Raw genomic sequence first — 15,576 nt, 5'->3', positions numbered from 1 at the left:
TCAGAGCATCACAGCCATCATGGAGAGAATGTGGAAACTGTGCACAAACAGGACTCAAGGTCAGGATAGCCCTTGGGCCACCATAGCTGGGAGGCAGAAGCACTAATGTGTAGCCAATTTGCAAATTCTCCTTGAACAAAACGCCCTCATAAATTGAAAAATCCCAGAAGTGAAAATTGTAATCCTTTTCAAGAGCAAACACTTCATATATTATTTCATGACCAGAGAAATAAATGTATAGCCACTTCAAATGGATGAAGAAACAAAATTTATTTTAATACTTTACACCTTTATTAGGACTTCTATTGCATGCAAATACATTAAAATGTAGAAATACTATAACTGCAAAGCTCCCTTTTGGAAGGTACTATAGGGCTATAAAAACAAAAATGTCTTACCATCTTAAATGTTTCTTTCCTCACGCAATTAATCTGATCAACCATTCTAATTAGATCCCCACCACCCCCACTTTCTATGACCTCAGTCACCACACTGCACTGTAAACACTTTAAACCACTTTAAATAATGTTGTTTACATTATGAATACATACTGATATTTATGTACTTATGCACATTTTATTCCATATCTGTAGTATAATTTCTATATTTTATATAATTCTTTATAATTGTTGAATGTTGCTTTGTGGTGCATATCTTGCCTGACTAACACCACTGCAAATTCTGAATTATGTGTAAATGTATATGGCGAATGAAGTTGATCTTTGATCCTTGATCATTCTGTGATAGTTTTGGTGATAGTTTCTTTATTCAACGATAAGTTACGTAACCAAGCAATTCTTATTTATCTGAAAAAGCTTTGCATTAGCTTATTTGCAAATTGCAATAAAATGGATGTCAATGCATCTGTAAGTCCTGACACTGTAGATTTAATTCCAGCCTTTCACATCCTTGTCAAGGGGTTTTCTGTCATATTAATTGGTTGAATGTAAAACTTGGTGTGGAGAAGGCTGAAATCTCACTATCATATTGTGTTGGGCACTCATTTTCTTTGTACATTAAGTTTCACATTTTGATGCTACTTTCGGGAATTTTTTTTTGTATTCTGGATAATGCTAGAAATATGTTAGGAAAATTGTAAATTAAATAACATTCAAACTCTGTGGTTTCTCTCTCCTACAAAATTTCAGCATGGTTGTTAAGAAACACTGCAAATTTTAATGCAGTTTCTGGCGTCTCCAAATTGCTAAGATGCTGACAGCAAAATATTTACTTTTGTTATTAAATAGAGTCAGACATGGGTTGGAGATACGTCTCTACCAAAGGAGATATAAAGTTCTCCTTCCCTCAGCTAGCTTGCAGGTCACCCTTGGGCAAGGTATGGTACCTGCTTAGCTCCCTGATCAGAGTCACGTGAGGCCATGGGAGCAGGTGGTATGAGCAGGCAGTGCAGATCACAAACCCTGGTCATGCGACCACTGACACCGGGCAGACAATCTCTGAAGAGTATTTATAATGATTGGGGTCACCCATCTTGTAAAGACACTGCCCAGGAGGCGGCAATGACAAACTATTTCTGTAGAAAAATTTGCAGGAACAATCATGGTCATGAGACCATGATCATCTACATCATATGACACGGCCCATAACAAACTAAGTAGTTATAATTGTATAATTATGCAGCTGGATCCTGGATTTCCAGTCAGATCGCCAGCAGGTTGTAAGATCACCTCCAACCCTCTGACTCTCAACACAGAAGCCCCTCATGGATGTGTACTTTACTCCCTGTATACCCATGACTGTGTTGCCACCCACAGCTCTAATCAGTTAATTAAATTTGCCAACAATACTACATTGATTGACCTTATCTCAAACAATAACGAGGTGGCCTACAGGGAAGAAGTTATCTCTCTGACACAGTGGTGTCAAGAAAACAACCTCTCCCTCAATATTGCAAAAACAAAGGAGCTGGTCGTGGATTACAGGAGGAATGGAGACAGGCTAACCCCTATTGACATCAATGGATCTGTGGTTGAGAGGGTAAACAGCTTCAGCTTCCTCGGCGTCCACATCACCGAGGACCTCACGTGGTCTGTACACACCAGCTGTGTGGTGAAAAAGGCACAACAGCTCCTCTTTCACCTCAGATAGCTGAGGAAGTTTGGTATAGGCCCCCAAATCCTAAGAACTTTCTACAGGGGCACAACTGAGAGCATCCTGACTGGCTGCATCACTGCCTGGAATGGGAACTGTACCTCCCTTAATTGCAGGATTCTGCAGAGAGTGGTACGGACAGCCCAGCGCATCTGTAGTTGTGAACTTCCCATGATTCAGGGCATTTACGAGGACAGGTGTGTAAAAGGGACCATAGGATCGATCATTGGAGACCCGAGTCACCCCAACCACAAACTGTTCCAGCTGCTACCATCCGGGAAATGGTACCGCAGCATAAAAGCCAGGACCAACAGGCTCCAGGACAGCTTCTTCCACCAGGCCATCAGACTGATTAATTCATGTTGATTTGAGTGTACTTTGTGTTACATTGACTGTATATTTATACTATTACTTATTATTTATATATAGTAATTTGTAAATTACTATATTGCACATTTAGACAGAGATGTAACGTAAAGATTTTTACTTCTCATGTGTATGAAGGATGTAAGAAATAAAGTCAATTCAATAAGTATAGATGGGAATGATGATGAGTGCATTGACAGTGGGCTGAAGGGCCTGTTTAAAACTCTACAACTCCATGGTGGTTGAAAAACGCATGTGATTTAAAAAAACTGAACTTTGAACATGCTGTTCCCAGTGTGAATTCACAAATCCTTTTAAAACTATCTACTGAGTTAGGAAGTCCTACTATGTTAATCTTACATTGCTTTTCTTAGCAACAATTTATTTCACAACTGAGTAAATAAAGATTGATTTACAATGATAAATATCAGAGGACTTCCTTGTCCGCCTACTTTTTGAACAGGTGGACGAGGTTGAATAAGTTATGAAGGACCACTTATGAAGGGGGGCACTGAAGAAGAGCAGTTGGTTCTTACCTGTTGGTATTACTTGCATCCAGTTTGGAATAATAATAATAATAATAATAATAATAATAATAATAATAACAATATTATGAATAAATGCCTAGTATTTTCCCTTCCTTTTAGTTTAAATTTTACATTACTATTTAAACCTGATGAAACCTGGGTCACCTTTATTGTCATTAAAACACTCTTAAGAGTATAAAAGAAAGAAATTAACATTTCGAAGTTTCAGCGTAAGGAAGCCCCGCCCACTTGCCCCGCCTCCGTGCCACTCCGCTCTCTATTTGACCACACGGCACAGCCACGGAGCTCACGTGCTTCTCATGTGACAGGTATCTACACCAATAGGAGCAGAAGGTGGGACTGTGCAGCAGAGGAGCGGTGTCGGTGCGGAGGTAAGTTTGGTGCTTGGCTGTGGTTCCGATCCTCATCGAGGTGGCGGCGGCGGTAATAGTAGTGACAAGGCGGTCGCCGATCGTTCAAAGTTGGGTGTAGAGCGTATGGCGCTGTTCCCGGGAGAGTGGCTGAAAAAAAGACTAGGGTGGAGTTTGGGCGCAGGCCACACCCGGTCTCCACCCCTTCGCCCCCCACCTCGTCTCGGCCTTTCCACTCCTCTCCTAGCCCCATACCCCATTCCCGCTCCCCTCTGTCCTACTCGTCTCTTCCCCCCAAAGTCTCCGGCCCTTTCCTTCTCCGTCCACTTTCACAGTTTTATGTATATTTGTCATTGTGCGGTCCTGTTTGGCAGGATGGTGATCAAACTCATCTGATTTGTAAAGATCCATTGTTTCTGTACGTAACTATCAGCTAGGTTAAGTGTTAGTGGCAGTGAGAATTTGACCTACAGACTTGGGTCGCTTCTTTAGAGATCAGGCAATTTTGGTATGCACTCGCTGTTAAAGAACAATGCCCTGTATTTATATTTTAATACCCCTTAAGGAATTTAATACCCCTTAAGGAGCTGTAGATACGTTTTAACAAATAAAATGTGTTAATTGGGAATGTTACTGTGTTTCTTGTGTTTATTAGACACTAGGGTGTGAATATTGGTTGCGTGGAGGCCAGCAAAGAAGTTTATCTAACGTTACACCGGGTTCTAATCGAAAGTTCAAAGTAAATTTATTATCAAAGTACATGTATGTCATCATGTACAACTATTCATTTTCTTTTGGGCATTCACAGTAAATCCAATAAAATTAATGAAAGACCACACCCAACAGGGTGGGCAAACACTGATGTGCAAAAGACAATAAGCAGTGCAAATATAAAATGAGAAAAAATTAATAACAATAATAAATATCAAGACATGAGATGAAGAGTCCTTGAAAGTGGACTTTCAAGGTTGTGGGAACAGTTCAGTGATGGGCTGAGTAAAGCCATCTCCTCTGGTTCAAGAGCCTGATGGTTGAGTGGTAATAACTGTTCCTGAACCTGCTAGTGTCCTCCTGAGGCTCTTGTACCTCCTCCCTGATGGCAGCAGTGAGAAGAGACCATGGCCTGGATAGTGTGGGGGTCTCTGATGACGGATGCTGCTTTCCTGGGACAATGCTTCTTGTAGATGTGCTCAGTGGGGGGGGGGCGGGGAGAAGAGCTTCAACTGTGATAGACTGGGCGGTATTGCATTGCACACAAGAAAGCACTGGAGAAAAGGAAGCAGTTCAAAAACTGCCGTCCTGTACTGTAGAGTGTTTTTAAATAATTTCATTCCACTTGTGGTTTTAAAACTTGCCTCCTTTTTATTGCAGAATAAGCCAGGATGTAAATAGTTCTGATTAGAGCTTCGTGTTGCTCTGCATTGTTATCTATTGGCAGGGCTGACTGATTCTGGTTAGTATTGCACCAGGAAGCAGATTGAATTTTAGACAATGTGCTGACACAATTACTTTTCAAAAATATGTTTTATTTCCTGCTTGTGCTTTGAATTTGAGTCAGTCATACAGCGCAAGAATTGGCCCTTTGGTCCATCAAGTCCACAGTTATCATCAAGTCCCCAGGAAAAGCCTAGAGGAAAACCACATGGTCAGAGGGAGAAGGTGCAAACTTCATCCAAGAGATTAAGGTTAAATGTTGATGCGAGGGCAGTGAAGCGCAGCTCTATGAACAGAACCACTGATCTCGTTTTTTTTTTTAACCTTCAGGCTACTCAGATTTGTGGTGAAGGTGTGTGTGAGAGGCCTTCACACTAAGCAACCTGCTTTGCTTTCCATAAGGTTCATTCTTGCTTGCGTATGTTAGCAATTTTTTTCTACTGCTCAAAATATCATTAAGTAATTAGAAAACCATTGAATCACCTACAACTAGTGGATGTTGTGTTCAAAGTATGCTCTACTTTGTATTTAACCTAGATCTGAGGTGACTGTTGTCTGAAGTTGTGAAGTGTCTGTGATTATATTATTTAGTTTTTCTATTAATGTTTGTCCTTGTAACCACCGAATGGTAACTTTTTCTCTGGTAATTCCTTGCCCCATGGTTATGGAGACATGTAGGTCTTCAAGAAAGGGAGAAGTGAGTTTCTTTGAAAAACCTAACCACAGCAATGGGGATGTTCAAATCTGAGCTGATTAACTTCTGTACCGAAACAAGATCTGGCTGTTGGGAAATTCTGCCATTGGTTACACTGCATGTGATTTCTTTTTTAACCAAATGTGGTTAATTTGTTGAGAGTGCTGGTTTGTTGATGCAATGTTGCAAAACCCAATTGTCTCATATTTGATTTCAGATCTGAATCTTAAGAGTCTTGCATTCGAAACATCAAGAGTGCCTTCTCTTCAAAGTGTTGCAGTTACTAAGCTTGGGTGAGATGCCATTGTATTTCTTTAATAGATTAGTAAATTAAAGTTGGTGTATTTGATCTATAAGTTGGGCTCTGTATTAGTGTTGTGCAGAAATGCTGCTATAAATGTGTTGTAGCCTCATGCAGAACAATTTATATGGTCACTTCTCCTCTGGGAATGGTGATAATGGAATTGTTGTTAATTTGGGTTAAATCCAAAAGGAATCTGGGCTTTGACTACTTAGCCCAAGGCTAAAGTTCTGGTGCAAGATAACAATTAAGAACTTGCAATTAATTTTCCTGCTGCTTTTCTATTTCCTAACTGTACAGAACAGCTTAGTCACTGTTGCTGGTTTGTCCAAATAAAGGAATGTAATTCAGACCTTTTTGATCTTCATGGTTAAATATCATTATCTTTAGGTTTGTTCATTATGGTGTTGTACTTGATATTTATTTGGAATTATATTGAATGTAGAAGCAAGAAAAACATAGGCTGAATGTTCTGTCTTGTGTTTTATAATGTCTTGGCCTTTTAGATTTTACTTTCTATTCCCTTTTCTGTATGATTTCCGTTTGAAAGTTGCTTACTATGGTAGGGTTCAGCATCCCAAGGATTGAGTAATGACTCCTCAATTTTTTTCACAATCCGATTGAATAACCTTGAATATGTGGCCTATGGTTTGATTCACTAACAAATGGAAACACTCAGTCCATTTCTATGCTATTGAATTCATAATTTAAAGACCTTTGTCAAGTCTCCAATTCTTTTTCCTGCTAAATAAAAGCTCTACTGTGTTCACTATTTGCTTGTAGCTTACGTCAATTTTTGTAAATCTCTTGTACATGTCCTCCAGTGCTTTGTACTGCTAGTAGGAGCTGCGATGTTAAGACTAACCAGATTCTAGTAGAGTTAATGTACCGGTAATTTTAGTGAGTTTATATGGCTAGGAGTTGCATGTAAGTACTTTGACAATCCTACTTTTAATATTTTGTTGGCGTACTGGTCTATATTTTTGCTTTCACCATTTCTACAGATTAAAACTTGATAGCTGTTAGAAACATAGAAAACCTTACAGCACAATACAGGCCCTTCGGCCCACAAAGCTGTGTCGAACATGTCCTTACCTTAGAGATTACCTAGGGTGACTTCAATGTTGCAGTCCTTGGCATTTTATTCCATCTTTCTTCCACTGTAACTCCAGTGTTTTGAGTCCCCACAATGCTGTGGTAAATATTACTGTAAGCATGAGGAATATTGCCTGTTTTTTTTATGTTGAGTTGATAATCAGCAATCCAGTATTTTTAGCAAAACTTAAACAAAATGTTGGACAAACTCAGCACGTCAGGCAGCATCTATGGAGTGGAATAAATGGTCAACATTTCAGGCTGTCACCCTTCCTTTCCAGTCCTGAGGAAAGGGTCTTGGCCCAAAATGTTGACCATTCGTTCACCTCCGTATGCTACCTCACTTGTCTCCAGCATTTCGTGTTGCTCAGGATTTCCAGCATCTGCAGAATCTCTTGTATCCAATATTTTTATTCTAGATCTTTTGCATTCTCTCCTCAAAAAAAAAAAAAATTGTCTTCAGTTATTTATCCTTTGGTAGGTTAGTTTTTATGACTATCTATTTCATAATCTCCATTGTTATTATGATGAAAGATGTTTTATAATGTGATCCTGTAGATCAACATTTTTTCTTTCATGCCACCTCTCATTGATATAAATTTCAGACAAGCTAGAATGTGCAAGTTTGTACAAGTGGCTTAAAACTTAAGCAAATTGTTCATGTGCTGTAAGTAAACCTCAGCCTCCTGAGATGCAGCAATTATGTCCCCATTCTTCTAAAGACTTTATATCTTTTGTTCTCACTTCCTTTACCCACTGCTGTATTTCAATGTTATAAAGAAAGCTGGAAAGTATCTGAAAGGAAGGAATTTGCAGAACTATAAGGAAAAGGTAGAGGAGAAGATCTGCTGGGAACATTCTTACATAGACCAATCAGGGTCACCTGAAACCATGGAAGGAGGTGCTGGATGGTCCTATGAGCAGCTGTGGTGCCTATCACAAGTCCTGGTTATGTGATCACTGACACCAGACAATCTCTGAAGAATGTTGATAATGGGTATGGAGTCACCTGTCCTGTAAATATATTGCTCGGAAGAAGGCAATGGCAAACCACTTCTGTAGAAAAATTTGCCAAGAAAAATCCTGGTCATGATTAGTGATTAACCACGTCATACAACACAGCACATAATGAATAAAGGTGCCATTCTGTGATCTTGCCTGTTTACTTTCAATTCTGATGCAAGGTCATTAACCTGGAATGTTAAATTTGATCTGCCTTCCTCCTGCCTAAATAGTTGGGGATTTCCTGAAATGTAATTTTGCATTATGGATTGGCATTAGTTGCTTTTTTTAATGACATTTCTTTATTTTCAGTATGTCAAAAGGATAAAAGTTAATGAATAAAATAGGGACTTTTGTGAACTCGGTAAGTCTGGGGACAAGCCTGCAGTCCCTGTGGTTTATGTGCTACTCCACTGAATTATTTCCCATTCTGCAAGTTTATTTTGCGCAGTCTCTTGTCTTTCAGTGATCTATTTATTTAGAGATACAGTGTAAAATGGGTCCTTCTGGCCCTTTGAGCTGCCAGAAGGGCAGAGACTCCTTACAGAGGATGCCAGGATTGAACTCTGAATTCTCCCCCAAGTGTTGCGCTAACCGCTGTGCTACCGTGGTGCCCAAACATCAAACTGGTCCAGTAAGTTTTTTAACTAAAACAACCAGCCTTGGAAGCATACATGCATGTGTATTTTTTTGTATTTTTTGTGACCACATCTGCAGTTTTAAATTTTTTTCCATTATACTCTTTCATGTTTGCTTTACTATTCTATGGCTTAACAGCTGAAGGTAGACAGGTGGAAAGAAGTAAATTGGACAACGATGGGCTCAGAATCAGAGCACTGCAGGGCTGAAGGAGACTGCAGAGTTAGGGTTGGAAAATAGTTTTTAGAGGGATTTAATATCAAGAGTTTTAAATTGTAGTCATTACTGTCTGGAGCCAGCAGGTGGAGTTAATCCAGGAAAGTGTGAGGTGTTGCAATTTGACAGGGAATATAAAGGGAAAGTTTACAGTTAATGGTAGGACCCTTAACAGAAGGATCTTGAGGATCAGGTCCGTAAGGCCATAAGTCTGCCATTGAGCCCATCAAGTCTGCTCTGCTGTTCCATCATGGCTGATCTCAGATCCCACTCAACCCCATAGACCTGCCTTCTCACTATATCCTTTGATGTCCTGACCAGTCAGGAAGCTATCAACTTCCATCTTAAGTATACATGGACTTGGCCTCCACCGCAGTCTGTGGCAGAACATTCCACAGGTTCACTGCTCTCTGGCTATAAAAATTCCTCCTTGCCTCTGTCCTTTAAGGTCGCCCCTCAATTTTGAGGTGCTGTCCTCTAGTTCTGGAGACCCCACCAGAGGAAACATCCTCTCCACATCCACCCTATCTAGTCCTTTCAACATTTGGTAGGCCTCAATGAGATACCCATGCATTCTTCTAAATTCCAGTGAGTGCAGGCCAAAAGCTGCCAAACACTCCTCATATGTTAACCCCTTCGTTCCCGGAATCATCCTCGTGAACCTCCTCTGGACTAATGACAACACATCCTTCCTGAGATATGGGGACCAAAACTATTGATAATACTCCCAAGTGTGGTCTGATGAGTGTCTTATAAAACTTAAGCATTATCTCCTTTTATATTCTATTCCCCTTGAAATAAATACCAACATTGCATTTACTACAGACTCAATCTGTAAATTAACCTTCTGGGAGTCTTTCATGAGGACTCTGAAGTCCCTCTGCACCTCTGATGTTTGAACCTGCTCCCCATTGAGATAATAGTCCTCACTATTGTTCCTTTTATCAAAATGCATTATCGTACATTTCCCAACACTGTATTCCATCTGCCACTATTTTGCCCATTCTTCCAATGTGTCTAATTCCTGCTGCGATCACATTGCTTCCTCAGCCCTATCTATCCCTCCACCCATCTTCGTATCATCTGAAAACTTTGCCACAAAGCCATCAATTCCATTATCAATATCATTGACAAACAATGTGAAAAGTACTGGTCCCAATACTGACTCCTGAGGAACACCATTAATCACTGTCGGCCATTCCTCTATCCATGCCAGTATCTTTCCTGTAATGCTATAGGATTTCATCTTGTTAAGCAGCCTTGTGTGGCATCTTATCAAATGCCTCCTGAAAATCCAAGTAGATAACATCCACTGCCTCTCCTTTGTCCAAGCTGCTTGTTACTTCCTCAAAGAACTCTAACAGATTTGTCAAGCAAGATTTCCCTTTGCAGAAACCATGCTGTTTTTGACTTGTGTTATCATTAGACTCCAAGTACCCTGAAACCTCATCCTTAATAATAGACTCTAACACTTTCCCAAACACTGAGGTTAGGCTAACTGGTGTATAATTTCCTGTCTTTTGCCTTCCTCCCTTCTTAAAGAGTGGAGTACCATTTGCAATCTTCCAGTCCTCTGGGACCATGCTGGAATCAAATGATTATTGAAGGATCATGACCAATGCATCTGTTATCTCTTCAGCAAACTATCTCAGAACTCTGGGATGTAGTCCATCTGGTCCAGGTGACTTGTCCTCCTAAGACCTTTGAGTCTGCCTAGCACTTTTTTTTCCTTTGTAATAGTAATGGCACTCACTCCTGCTCCATGACCCTCACAGACCTCTGGCACACTGCTAGTGTCTTCCACAGTGAAGACTGATGCAAAGTACCCATTAAGATAATCTGTCATTTCTTTGTCCCCCATTACTACCTGATCAGCATCATTTTCCAGTGGTCCAATATCAACTCTCACCTTGCCCTTTACTCTTTACATAACTGAAACTTTTGGTATCTTGCTTTATATTGTTGGTTAGTTTGGTCTCACATTTCATCTTTTCCCTTACAGCTTTTATTAGTTGCCTTTTGTTGGATTTTAAAAGCTTCCCAATCATCCAACTACCCACTCAATTTTGCTATCTTGTATGGCCTTTCCTTAGCTTTTATGCATCCTTGATTTCCCTTGTCAGCCATTTGAGAACTATTTCTGTGGGGCATATCTGTCTTGCACCCTGTGTGCTATTCCCAGAAATTTCAGCCACCTCTGCTTTGCCGTCATCCCTGCCAGTATCCCCCTCTAATCCACCTGGGCAAGCTCCTCTCTCATGCCTCTAATTCCCTTTATTCCTTTGTGATACTGAACCATCTGACTTGTGCTTCTCCCTCTCAAATTGTAGTATGAATTATGATCACTGCCTCCTCAGGGTTCCTTTATATTAAGCTCTCTAATAAGAACTGGATTGTTACACACACCCAATCTAAGATGGCCTTTCTCTGAGTATGCTCAAGCACAAACTGCTCTTTAAAAAAAAAAGTCATCTCGTAGACATTCAACAAATTCTCTCACTTGCAATCCAATACCATCCTGATTTTCCCAATCCCCTTGCATATTGAAGTCCCCCATAACAATTGTGTCATTACCCTTATTGCATGCCTTTTCCATTTCCCTTTACAAACACAACCTCACATCTTGTCTACTATTTGGAGGCCTATATATGATTCCCATAATGGTTTTTTTAACTCTTGGGAGTTTCTTAACTCCACCCAAAAAGATTCAACATTCTCTGAACTTGTATCACCTTTTTTAAGACTTAATTCCATGTCTCATCAATGGAGCCACAACCCCACCTCTACTTTCCAGCCTGTCCTTTCGATACAGAGTATATCCTTTGATGTTAAGCTCCCAACTAAGGCTTTCTTTCAGCCACAACTCAGTGATGCCCACAACGTTGTACAGACCAATCTCTAATTGTGTCAAGAGTTTGTCACCTCATTCTGAATGCTATGCATATTTAAATACAACAACTTCAGTCCTGCAGTTCTTCACCCTTTTGAAATTTGCCTCTGGTACAATTTAACTCTTTGCTTGTCTTCATTTGTACCCAATCACTGGCTTGTCCTTCCTTGCATCCCTGTTACGTCCATCATCTACTTGTAAACCTGCTGGCTTATTCTCAGCTCTATCATACTGTTTCAAATCCTCCTGCAATATTAGTTTAAACAGCTCTTGTAAACCTGCCCACAAGAATATTAGTCCAACTTTGTTTGAAATGCAATCTATCCCTTTTGTACAGGTCCCACCTGCCCCAGAAGAGGTCCCAATTATACAGAAATCTGAATCCCTACCCCCTGCTCCAATTCTTTAGCCATGCACTTACCTGCCACCTCGTTCTATTCCTATCCTCACTGTTACATGGCCCAGGCAGCAATTCTGAATTACTATCTTCGAGGTCCTGCTTCTCAGCTTCCTTCTCAACTCCCTGTTTTGTTTTTTTTTCAGGACCTCCTCCCTTTTTCTACCTCTGTCATTGGTACCAATATGTACCATAACTTCTGGCTGTTCGCCCTCCCTTTTCAGGATATTGTGGACACATTCAGAATCATCGTGGACCTTGGCACCTGGGAGAAAGACTACCATCAGAGTTTCTATTTTGCATCTGCAGAATTGTCTATCTGTCCCCCTGACTATAGTCCCCTATCACTGCTGCCAAACTCTTCAGTTCCTTTCCATTCTGAACTACAGGGCCAGGCTCTCTGCAAGAGGCATGGCCATTGTTGCTTCCCCCAGGTAGGTTGTCTCCTCCAACAGTACTCAAAATGGAGTCCTGATTGTTGAGGGGTATGGCCACGGGTGCTCCCCACTATCTGACATTCTCCCTTCCCTCTCCTGTCTGTCACTGTTCACTTTCCATAACAAGCTGAAGGTCATCGAGCTGCGGTCCCTAACATGGTCTCTAAGGAGCTGCTACTTGGTGCAGATGTGGCCATCAGGGAGGCTGAAGGTCTTGTGGAAATCCCGCATCTGACAGCCTGAGCGGAACACAGTGACTTTGGAGACATACCCCCTATTCTCTCAGGATTTAAATTAGATCTAAGGAATGTATTACAGTTGAACAAAGGGAACTATGGAGCTATAAGGGAGGAGCTGGCCAAAGTTCAATGGAACAATACGCTAGCAGGGAAGACAGTGGAACAACAATGGCAGGTATTTCTGGGAATAATGCAGAAGGTGCAGGATCGGTTCATTCCAAAGAGGAAGAAAGATCCTAAGGGGAGTAAGGGGCGGCCATGGCTGACGAGGGAAGTAAAGGGCAGTATAAAAATAAAAGAGAAGAAGTATAACATAGCAAAGATGAGCAGGAAACCGGAGGACTGGGAAGCTTTTAAAGAGCAACAGAAGATAACAAAAAAGGTAATACGCCAAGAAGAAATGAGGTACGAAGGTAAACTAGTCAAGAATATAAAGGAGGATAGTAAAAGCTTCTTTAGGTATGTGAATAGCAAAAAAAATAGTTAAGACCAAAATTGTGCCATTGAAGACAGAAACGGGTGAATTTATTATGGGGGAACAAGGAAATGGCAGATGAGTTGAACAGGTACTTTGGATCTGTCTTCACTAGGGAAGACACAAACAATCTCCCAGATGTAATAGTGGCCAAAGGAACTAGGGTAAAGGATGAACTGAAGGAAATTTATATTAGGCAAGAAATGGTGTTGGATAGACTGAGTCTGAAGGCTGATAAGTCCCCGGGACCTGATGGTCTGCATCCCAGGGTACTTAAAGAGGTGGCTCTAGAAATCGTGGACGCATTGGTAATCATTTTCCAATGTTCTATAGATTCAGGAACAGTTCCTGCTGATTGGAGGGTGGCTAATGTTGTCCCACTTTTCAAGAAAGGAGGGAGAGAGAAAACAGGGAATTATAGACTGGTTAGCCTGACGTCAGTGGTGGGAAAGATGTTGGAGTCAATTATAAAAGAGGAAATTACGACACATTTGGATAGCAGTAGAAGGATCAGTCTGAGTCAGCATGGATTTATGAAGGGAAAATCATGCTTGACTAATCTTCTGGAGTTTTTAGAGGATGTAACTATGAAAATGGACAAGGGAGAGCCAGTGGATGCAGTGTACCTGGACTTCCAGAAAGCTTTTGATAAAGTCCTACATAGGAGATTAGTGGGCAAAATTAGGGCACATGGTATTGGGGGCAGAGTACTGACATGGATTGAAAATTGGCTGGCTGACAGGAAACAAAGAGCAGTGATTAACGGGTCCCTTTCAGAATGGCAGGCTGTGACCAGTGGGGTACCGCAAGGTTCGGTGCTGGGACCGCAGCTGTTTACAATATACCGGTACATTAATGATTTAGATGAAGGGATTAAAAGTAACATTAGCAAATTTGCTGATGACACAAAGCTGGGTGGCAGTGTGAAATGTCAGGAGGATGTTATGAGAATGCAGGGTGACTTGGACAGGTTGGGTGAGTGGGCAAATGTATGGCAGATGTAGTTTAATGTGGATAAATGTGAGGTTATCCACTTTGGTGGCAAGAACAGGAAGGCAGATTACTATCTAAATGGAGTCAAGTTAGGAAAAGGGGAAGTACAATGAGATCTAGGTGTTCTTGTACATCAGTCAATGAAAGCAAGCATGCAGGTACAGCAGGCAGTGAAGAAAGCTAATGGCATGCTGGTTTTTATAACAAGAGGAGTTGAGTATAGGAGTAAAGAGGTCCTTCTGCAGCTGTACAGGGCCCTGGTGAGACCCCACCTGGAGTATTGTGTGCAGTTTTGGTCTCCAAATTTGAGGAAGGACATTCTTGCTATTGAGGGAGTGCAGTGTAGGTTCACAAGGTTAATTCCCGGAATAGCGGGACTGTCATATGTTGAAAGATTAGAGTGAGTGGGCTTGTATACACTGGAATTTAGAAGGATGAGAGGGGATCTGATTGAAACATACAAGATTATTAAGGGTTTGGACACGCTGGAGGCAGGAAGCATGTTCCCGCTGATGGGTGAGTCCAGAACTAGAGGCCACAGTTTAAGAATAAGGGGTAGGCCATTTAGAACAGAGATGCGGAAAAACTTTTTCACCCAGAGAGTGGTGGATATGTGGAATGCTCTGCCCCAGAAGGCAGTGGAGGCCAAGTCTCTGGATGCATTCAAGAGAGAGTTAGATAGAGCTTTTATAGATAGTGGGGTCAAGGGATATGGAGAGAGGGCAGGAATGGGGTACTGATTGTGTATGATTAGCCATGATCACAGTGAATGGCGGTGCTGGCTAGAAGGGCCGAATGACCTACTCCTGCACCTACTGTCTATTGAACTTGCCTGCTTATCTTGCCTCTGCCTGTTTTTGCAGAAGCCTTGTTAAGCTAACGCCTTATTACACTGCATCAGACTACTCCAATGACAGCTCTCAATAAGGCTGCCCTGCTAGACGTTACCCTTTTTTCGAGACTGGGTTTTTAAAGCTCTTTGCCAGACCTGTGCAGGAACGCATCTGTTGTGTCTGTGCAGTGCTCCAATCCCTGAAGAGGTGGTAACCTATGGATTGCTGCCTGTGCCACATGCTAATGAGGATAAAAATAGAATGATATGGGAGATGACTGTCTGGTTGAAAAGTTGGTTTAAAGTTGAAAACTTTGAACCTTCACAGTTTTGAACTTTTCAAGGGTCAGAGTTTCAGATTTGTGAACTTTTGGGGAATGTATGATCTGTATAAAAGGGATGGGTTACACCTGAACCCAAGAGGGATCAATGTTCTTATGGGGAATTTTGTTAGAGCTGTTGGAAGAGTTTAAACAAGGTTTGGGGAGGGGAGGGTGAGAACCAGAGTAATAGGTCTGAAAATGCAGCATTTGGTGTAAAGGTTGAGGCACTACGT

The 15,576-nt window shown here is 41.2% G+C and overlaps 1 protein-coding gene across 4 annotated transcripts in view; it reads left to right on the top strand.

Moving 5' to 3' along the window:
* Positions 1–3,318: 3,318 nt before the first annotated feature.
* grnb (granulin b) overlaps positions 3,319–15,576 on the top strand; it is an 82,929-nt gene continuing 70,671 nt past the window's right edge. Inside the window, exons 1-2 of one of the 4 annotated variants that reach the window (XM_073070664.1) lie at positions 3,319–3,397; positions 5,722–5,797. The gene's annotated coding sequence lies outside the window, so the exon portion shown is untranslated. Of the gene's footprint in view, positions 3,398–4,793; positions 4,830–5,164; positions 5,229–5,721; positions 5,798–15,576 lie in introns of those variants that run through there. The other 3 variants (XM_073070667.1, XM_073070666.1, XM_073070665.1) reach the window with 3 other exon arrangements.

Source organism: Hemitrygon akajei, chromosome 18, assembly GCF_048418815.1.
Source record: "Hemitrygon akajei chromosome 18, sHemAka1.3, whole genome shotgun sequence".
NCBI lineage: Eukaryota > Metazoa > Chordata > Chondrichthyes > Myliobatiformes > Dasyatidae > Hemitrygon > Hemitrygon akajei.
The sequence above is the reverse complement of the archived record's forward strand: the minus strand, read 5'-3'. Positions and strand labels throughout refer to the sequence as shown.